Source organism: Hesperophylax consimilis, chromosome 24 (assembly GCF_061612785.1).
Source record: "Hesperophylax consimilis isolate HC1 chromosome 24, BYU_Hcon_1.0, whole genome shotgun sequence".
Lineage (NCBI taxonomy): Eukaryota > Metazoa > Arthropoda > Insecta > Trichoptera > Limnephilidae > Hesperophylax > Hesperophylax consimilis.
The window spans coordinates 977,393-985,959 of record NC_142859.1 but is presented as its reverse complement, the minus strand read 5'-3'; positions in this window follow the sequence as shown (position 1 = coordinate 985,959).

Sequence of the window (8,567 nt, the reverse complement as noted above, 5' to 3'; positions counted from 1 at the left end):
GAAGAAAGTTAAATGCTTTTCAATAGGTAATATTGAAAAAAGTCGAATATCTTAAATTTCAAAAAGTTATACAAAAGAAAATCGACTACCTCTCAATATATAATACCGAAGAAAATCTAAAACATTGCAATATTACCTTCTGCAAGGTATTGCCTTTCAATGGGTAATACCAAAGAAAACGATTACCTTTCAATGGGTAATACCGAAGAAAGTTGAAAACCTTTCAATAGGTAATACCGTAAAAACTTGATTACTTTCCAATATGTTATACCGAAGAAAGTCTAATATCTTTCAACAGGTTGTATCAAAGAAATTCGAATACCTGTCAATAGGTTATACCGTAGAAAGTCGAATACCATCCAATATATAACCCCTCGTCGAATCTTTTACGCCGAAACAGAAAATACATATACCAATACTATACTTCTCCAAACAATGCATTTAAATGTTTTATTTTGGAGTTTATAAAATAATTAAATCAATAATTTACCACAAAACTTCAGAAAATGATTTTTATCGCTGCAGGTGTAATCCAGAAGTCCAGAAGGTACCTATTGTATTTTTTCCATATTACATTAGGATAACCTATAATTAGATTCAAATCACAAAAAAAAAACAACAAAAAATCTATAAAAAATCCTCGAATACCCTTAAAATAAAACTATGTTTTAAATACTTAAATTTTCGACTGAAAAATGAAACATGTGAAAAACTTAACGCTTAGGAATTTTTAGCTCATGGATATTCTATTCCAACATACAACATATAATGAACATTTTATTAAAATATTTTTTTCATCTTTTTTGTTTATATTTATACCTAATTTAACTTTAAAAAATTCAGATAACTATAACAAAATATTATGCTTCATTATAAAATCTTAAAAACTTTTCCAAGAACAAGATACGTAAACACCAACGTAATGAATATGGACTGTTTTTTTTAAACTATAATAAATTGGTTTCTTCATCATTGCTTACCGTGAAAGATCTGAAAAATTATTAGAAAATATTAGTTTTACAAGAAATTTAAGGTTGAAAAGTATAAAACTAATCTAAAAAAAATCTTCTAAAACGTGCTGAATTACAGACGATATAAAAACAAGAATATTGAGAAGGCTTGTCTTTATTTTATTTTTGGTTTTATGCCGTGCTGCGGTTCTCCTTCTTTAGCCAACTTTTCTACAGCCTTAGAGTGTCCATAATTAGGATTTCTGATAATACTGGCAGTGAAATCCTCAAATTATATCTGAGTAACCCTCCAATGTGGGACAAGTTCTGGAGGAACCTCTTCGATTTTGAAAGTGGCGTAACTTTTTTGTTTTGTTAAAATGAAACGGTTTCACGACTTCCTCAAAGTCAGTGCGGCTATGCTAATTCAGTATGGAAGACATTTCTGCTTTTATTCTTTACTCTATAGTAACTAGTTGCCTACGAATAATAGTTAAAATTTAAATATAATAATAATGTTTGGTTAATTTATACAGCGCCGTTTTCATGGAAAATCACCTCAAGGGCAAACATGTAGCTGGAAAACTGAATTATAAGATTAATACAACTTATAAGATTACTGTAATATTCCTTTATTTTATGTCATTTAGGTAGATACGTAGGCAAGTGCCGTCGGTAATACTGTATATGCATCAATATTATCCTTGCCACTATTAAGCTACATGTGCCGACCAGGAATACAAGACAAAATATAACATTCTTCTATAATACATACTCGACCAACTATCAGACACACTCACTGACCAATAGGATGCATGATCTGGGCAACAAGTATGGGGGTGCTATTGATTTATTTATTGACTCCATATATAGAAATAAGCATAATCTACGCCAACACTTTGTTGAATCCTACAAATTAGAGTAGCGTTGGTAAATTAGTTTTAATGATTTGTCTTATATGTAGTGTTGTTGTAATTTCTTTTTTACTTTATGTTACTCTTACGTTTTACTAATATTGCTTCATATTTTTTAATATTTTCTCATTATACTTGTAATCACAATTTTACAAGTGTGTACTTTGTACCTTCTAAAATGGATTACATCTATTTACTGTCAATATCTCCTGTATAATACACATTCTCCTATGTACACTGCATCATGTATCACTTCTATATAAAAGCCTTTTCAGGCGTATATATAAATAAATAAATACACGTAATCCCAAGAGCGTATTATGTTGTGTTGCCTGCAACGGACAAAAAGGTGATTATAGGTATACACTCCTAGCTTTATCCACATATAAACATCATATCATAAACATGAAATTAAGCACACACATTTTGCTTCATCCACATTCAAACATTTCATCAAACATTTTTTTTACCTATTAGTTGACAACAACGGGCAAAAAGCTAAATATTGACAAACACTCCTTGCTTCGTCCACATTCAACCATACATATTTAAATATATTTACAGGAACTCACTTCTTGCCTTATCCTCATCAAACAATAAAACTTTTTTTTTGTTTTACATCCGTTTACACGAATACTTTATTTTTACTTTTTGTTGCCTGCAACGGGCAAAAAGCTATTCTACTTTTATTAACAGAGAAAAACATTAAAAAGTTGAGAGAAATGAGTTTTGAAGGAAGGTTCCACCGTCGAAATTCATCTTCGTAAATTGTGGCAGCGAAAACAAATTTGTGAGTTGGTCCCGTCACCGACTTGGTACATAATACATGGGTAAAAATATTAAAAACGTCGAAAAAATCCTTAAGAAGATGTGGAAAAGAAAACTCTGGTGTAAATACATGTACAGTCTGTCAACAAAATGTGGAGAGGCCCTGCGATTGATTTAAATGGTATTAAAAAATGGCAACGCCAAGATAGCTTGCATTATATTTTTTTAGAAAGCAGTATGGTCCTAGCCCAGATTAGTGCTTTTTGCATCAATATCAACGGAAATTATAATTTATTATAATTCGGTGATTTTTCATCTTTTTCTAAGAAAATGTCATATTCTATATTGTTTTTTTGTTACGTACATATCGAGTATATAAGTCATAATCCAACATACCAAATTTCGGACGCGGGTCTGTCTGTCAATGATTGTAACTCTGGTTCAATAAACTTAAATTGATTAGGATTTAAGTGTAATTTAAAAACTGGAACTGGTAATTTCAACAATTCATTAAACCGGTAAAGTAAATATTTATAGTATAAAATTTATTTTATTATTATTATTTAATCTTCAGCAGACACCATTCTGCTTATGGGCTCACATCTGATTTCTCAATACGGGTAACAGTTATTTAATTGTCATTTTCCAAATTGGAAGTGTCAAGAATTCAGACGAGCATAGAAAGTACATTTCAAGTCATATTTCGTAGTTTATCAAGGATATGCGCTTTTTAGCTAAAACGCAATTATCAATTCTACAATTATTATAATATATGCCGTGATTTTTCATTAGTTTATTATAATTTAAAAAATCGAATTAAAAAGCAACAGAATTGCTCATTTTTCCCGTACAGTCAACCTCAGTTTCGAAGTTTAAATATGTTTACTCGCATATTTTTTCATTAACCCCACACAGGAGGGTCTGAAAAAATAATTTCCCACAGGGCTTATGTCATATTTTGGGATGCTGTGTACACAGGGTATTTTATGTGTTTAGTAAAAATATAAAATCATACATCTTAAATTTTTTTATTAAGAATCGAATCAAAAAACTCAATAGTTTCAGAGGACAAAAGTTAGTTTGGTTAGACAAAATTTAGTAAAATACTCAATTTTGCTACGTGCTAAACTAGATACTGTTGTGCGCACAGTGAGTGGAACACTTACGTCCAACCATTGCGATGGCTTCTGTCCTCTTGAATATTGCATCGCATACTGTAAGACGAGAGGCAACAACCCTCAGGGAATGCAGAAAGGTCTTAAATATGACTTTAAAATGATCTTGCAAACCTCACGGCTAGCCGCCTCCTGTCCAGGAGACCTTTTTTGGAATGACGACAAAAGTATGCTTCCATCACGACACTCCCCTGAAGAATGTTGAAGAACTCAGTGGCAGACTTTGGACGTGAAAAACATTTACCCTGTTGTGGGAACAACTATTAAACCGCCAGAGTTCTCTCGCCCTCGGAAGACGTAGTCCTCACCAAACCGCATCCGGTGCAATCTAAGGCTGGCCGCATACATACGTTTTCCGTATTCGATTTCCGAATTCGTTTTCCGTATTCGAAATTCCGTGAGCCTAGCGCAAACGTTCGTTTTTCTTCATTCGGAATGTATAAACGTCAGAACCAGTGTTGCCAACAAGGGCGATATATCGCCATTTAGGCTACTCAGAGCGAGAATCGGCGCCGAAAAATCTAAAAGGTGACTGATCGCCAATTAAGCTACTTCAAAAACATCAATTTTAAACATGTCCCGAAATTTTCTAGCCACCCCCCCCAAGAAATTTATTTTTCTGGGGACAAATTTTATATTTTCTTGAAATTCTCTAGCCACCCCCCCCATGATTTTTTTTATTTTCTGAGGACAACTTTTATCTTTTGGAAACTCTCTAGCCACCCCCCCCCCCCACAAAATCATGTCCCACCTAACTTCAAATTCGGCTACTTTACGCTACCTTATGTATGAGAAACGGTGATATTAGGTCAAGATCCGTTGGCAACACTGAATTACTGAACGGAAATTTCCGAACGTTTGCGTCGGCACACACAAAATGTATGCAAGAGCTGCGTTCCACATGACGTTATTAGGTTTTTTCCATTCGGTTTCTCCGAACGCGCCGGCTTGCATTCGGAACGTGCGTAAGGAATTTGTTTCGTTCGGAACTAAAACGAACGTGTGCGGCAGTTAATGTATTTTCTACTGATTCCGTGCATTCGGATGTCCGAATACGGAAAACGAATTCGGAAATCGAATACGGAAAACGTATGTATGCGGCCAGCCTAAACCGTTGTGCGGATATGCTGCATAAATGGTGTCTGAAGAGTTCGGAACTACGAGTATGTAAAAATAGACAAATTAAAACACCAAAACACATCTTTATCAGTTCCCCGGAGATACGTCTATGCTGAACCAAGTGAATTCCGATCGTCGACTGGCAGAATAAGCTCAGCTATCCACTTTGACCTTCAACAACTGAAATGAAAATTCTGGATGGTGGTCTTTTACAAGGGCTATACTTAGATTGTCTTTCCGTACCGCCACCCCGGAACCATTCATTGGATAACCAAAACCTCTGCCACATGTCACCCCAAGTGATCCGCTACGGTTGGTGAATTAGCAGGGTTGCCCGAGTATATCGAGTGAGGTACGTTCAGCATACGCCTTTCCACCAGCTGCGTGGCGTGCCAGATCTGGAGAGGCCGGTTTAGGAAGCCCTTTGACCTCTCCAGCTGGTATTTTGACCCATCGCTTTGTGCCTCAGTTAGAGGGATATATTCATACGTCCGTCATTCCTGAACAAACTGATCCCTAGATTCCTACCAAACTCTCTTCTTATCCTTCCTTTATTAAAAAAAACACTCCACACATCCCAAAAGATGAACTAGGCCCTGAAGGCCTCCTGTATCGGGTTAATGTAAAAAAATTCAAAAATGTAATATGCCGCAATTATATTATGTATAATTTTAAATGAATTAATTCTAAAAAATTCAAATTCTATGCCCTTCCACATTGTTTAATAAAAACTTACTTTCCAATATTTTTTTAAAGCTTTTGATTTAACTATTCGTCAACACCAAAACATCTGCAGTCAAGGACGAGTTGTTTCGGAGAATTTGAACAATTCATAAAATTTCAACGTTCATTTTTGGGTTCTGTGAAAGATTTATTCAAGTTCTGTTTTTATATCATTGTAGGTTAGTTGCTTGACAAAACTGAAATAAAAACAGAACTTCAAAATGAACGTTGAAATTTGATGAATTGTTCAGATTCTCCGAAACAACCCGTCCTTACTAAGGATAATATTTTAATCATTCTAGACACCCGTCCCTTTCAACATGGTGTCAACCGGAAGGTTGTTTGTCAAATTTAGGTTTATAAGAACAACATCAACATTGTTAGTACCACCCAAAATCTACAACGTATCGAAACAAATATTTATTGACAAGTTGGGATTAAAGAGGAAAACAGTAGTGACTGGAATAAATAATGACAAATGAACTATATTCCTATCCTATTTTTTCTATTAATGTCATCAAATTTTCGCCCTTTGCTTCGGGAATCCCATGGATGTCTACATTGCATATTCTGCTGCGCTGCTCCATCTCATCTTGTGCATCTCGGAGTGACTGGACTTCTTGCCGGAATTAATAATGTATTTCAATCCAACGGGCTATTTGTTTAATGCTTTTGGTTTTTTGTGAGTGCCATCGATTTCTTTATTTTATATGTTACAGAAAAAACTTTTTTTACGTCAGATATACATTTTTACGGTGGTAGGTTATTCTATATCGCTGTTGCCGCACATCTGAAGATTTCATTTCTGAAGAAAGTTTTGTTAGTTAAAAGTATAAAGAGGTTTCGCATAAATCTTTTTACACATTGATGTAAATGAATTCCTAGGAATTTGTCTGGAGATCATCGCATTTATTGACCTGGCGCTTTGTGAATATTCTAGTATCACTGAAAGCAAGCTGCTTACTCAGAGTGGTCTCTTGAGTTAAGATTACCGAAATGTATTTTATTTAAAAATCTTACATTTTGGCTAGTTAATGGGTCCTCTGAGCCTACAGTTTGTAATAAAAAAAGGTTTTGAGGTAGGTAGTTTCTTTTGTTGGCTAAATAAACATACATATATGGGCATTGTTACTTTAGAGTTACTCACGTGTCAGTGAATAATGACCTGGAAAACATATTATAAAGTGAAGTTGGATTATCATCAATCCACCCTGTTCTATAAAATGATGTTGAATTTATCATAAATCCACCCTGATCTATAAAATGAAGTTGGATTAATCATTAATTCACCCCGATCTATAAACTGAAGTTGGATTTATCATAAATCCACACTAATCTATAAAGTGAAGTTGGATTTATCATTAATTCACCCCGATCTATAAAGTGAAGTTGGATTTATCATGAATCCACACTAATATATAAAGTGAAGTTGGATTTATCATTAATTCACCCCGATCTATAAAGTGAAGTTGGATTTATCATAAATCCACCCTCATCTATAAAGTGAAGTTGGCTTTATCATTAATTCACCCCGATCTATAAATTGAAGTTGGATTTATCATGAATCCACACTAATCTATAAAGTGAAGTTGGATTTATCATTAATTCACGCAGATCAAGGATTCAACAGTTGCAAAAACATTCTGGTTTATGATTAAATAGGTGGGTATTTTAGTACCTACATATAATTTAAAAAAAATTTAAACAAAATTTTTGGACTCAAGAATCAAAAATTGATTGTTTTGAGTGATTTCCGACTTTATGTCGGGAATAAATCTTCCCCATAGGAAAAACTAAACCCTTCCACACACTTTTCCACAAATGATCATCTAGTCAATCAACATTATGCAAGTGCATTATATAAGTAAAATAAATACAAAACAATACAAGAACAACACGTCAACTCACCAGAGATCAAATGGGAAAATAATTCACCGACTCCAGATATTTTCATATCAGAGGGTTCGGCTCGGTAGAACTTCTAACAGGGCCTATAAATCCTACTGATCCATCAGCATAAATATTTAAAAAAATCTTTTGCTATCGTACAAGTATTCAAAATGACCGACTTTTGCATCTTTATATATACATTTTTTGATAGATCTAATACGCCTAAATTTTTAATGAGAGAGCTAGTTATAATGCTAGTAGCCGAAATAACAAATGGTTATATTTTTATATGAGAATGCCAAATTCTTTTAATTTCATTTCCTAAATCTGTGTATTTTCTTATTTTTTAATTAACAGAGTTTTGAAAATTACAGGAATTTAGAATAGCGACATCAATGATTTAAGTTATTATTTAATTTTGTCATTTTAAACTATATCGGGTCTATTATGACTAATCGTTCGGTCTTTAAGTATAGTTTTATCATAATATATTTTATAAAATTCGTTTTCCAAAAATGAATATGGTTGGTATTCACAATATGGTATTATATTACAGCAGTCAATCAGGTTATGTTTAATTACCAAACTTTGGTGAATTATTTTTAAACCTTGATTGTGCCTAAATGTATACTCGGACGGTGCTAATATAGAACATCCCGATATAATATGTTCTATAGTTTCCGGAAAAGCCAAACATTATATTATATTATTATTTATAAATCTTAGTCTCTATTAAATGTTCATCAAAAAATTATATTGTAAAAAAAAACAATACAAATACCGTTTCTCAAACTTACTTGAATAGTACAATAAACTTAAAGACAGATCATTTGAGATGATTTTTCGTTAAAAAAAATATTTAAATATCATAAAACATTTTTTTTAAATTTATTTAAAATCAAATTGAATACTATAATTATTAAGTTCTGCAAGGATTTTCTGTTTTTTGTTATTGTTACTGCTGTTTCGGCTTTCAAGGCCATTTTAAAACTGTCTATCATAAAACATTATAATTTTAAATGTACAGC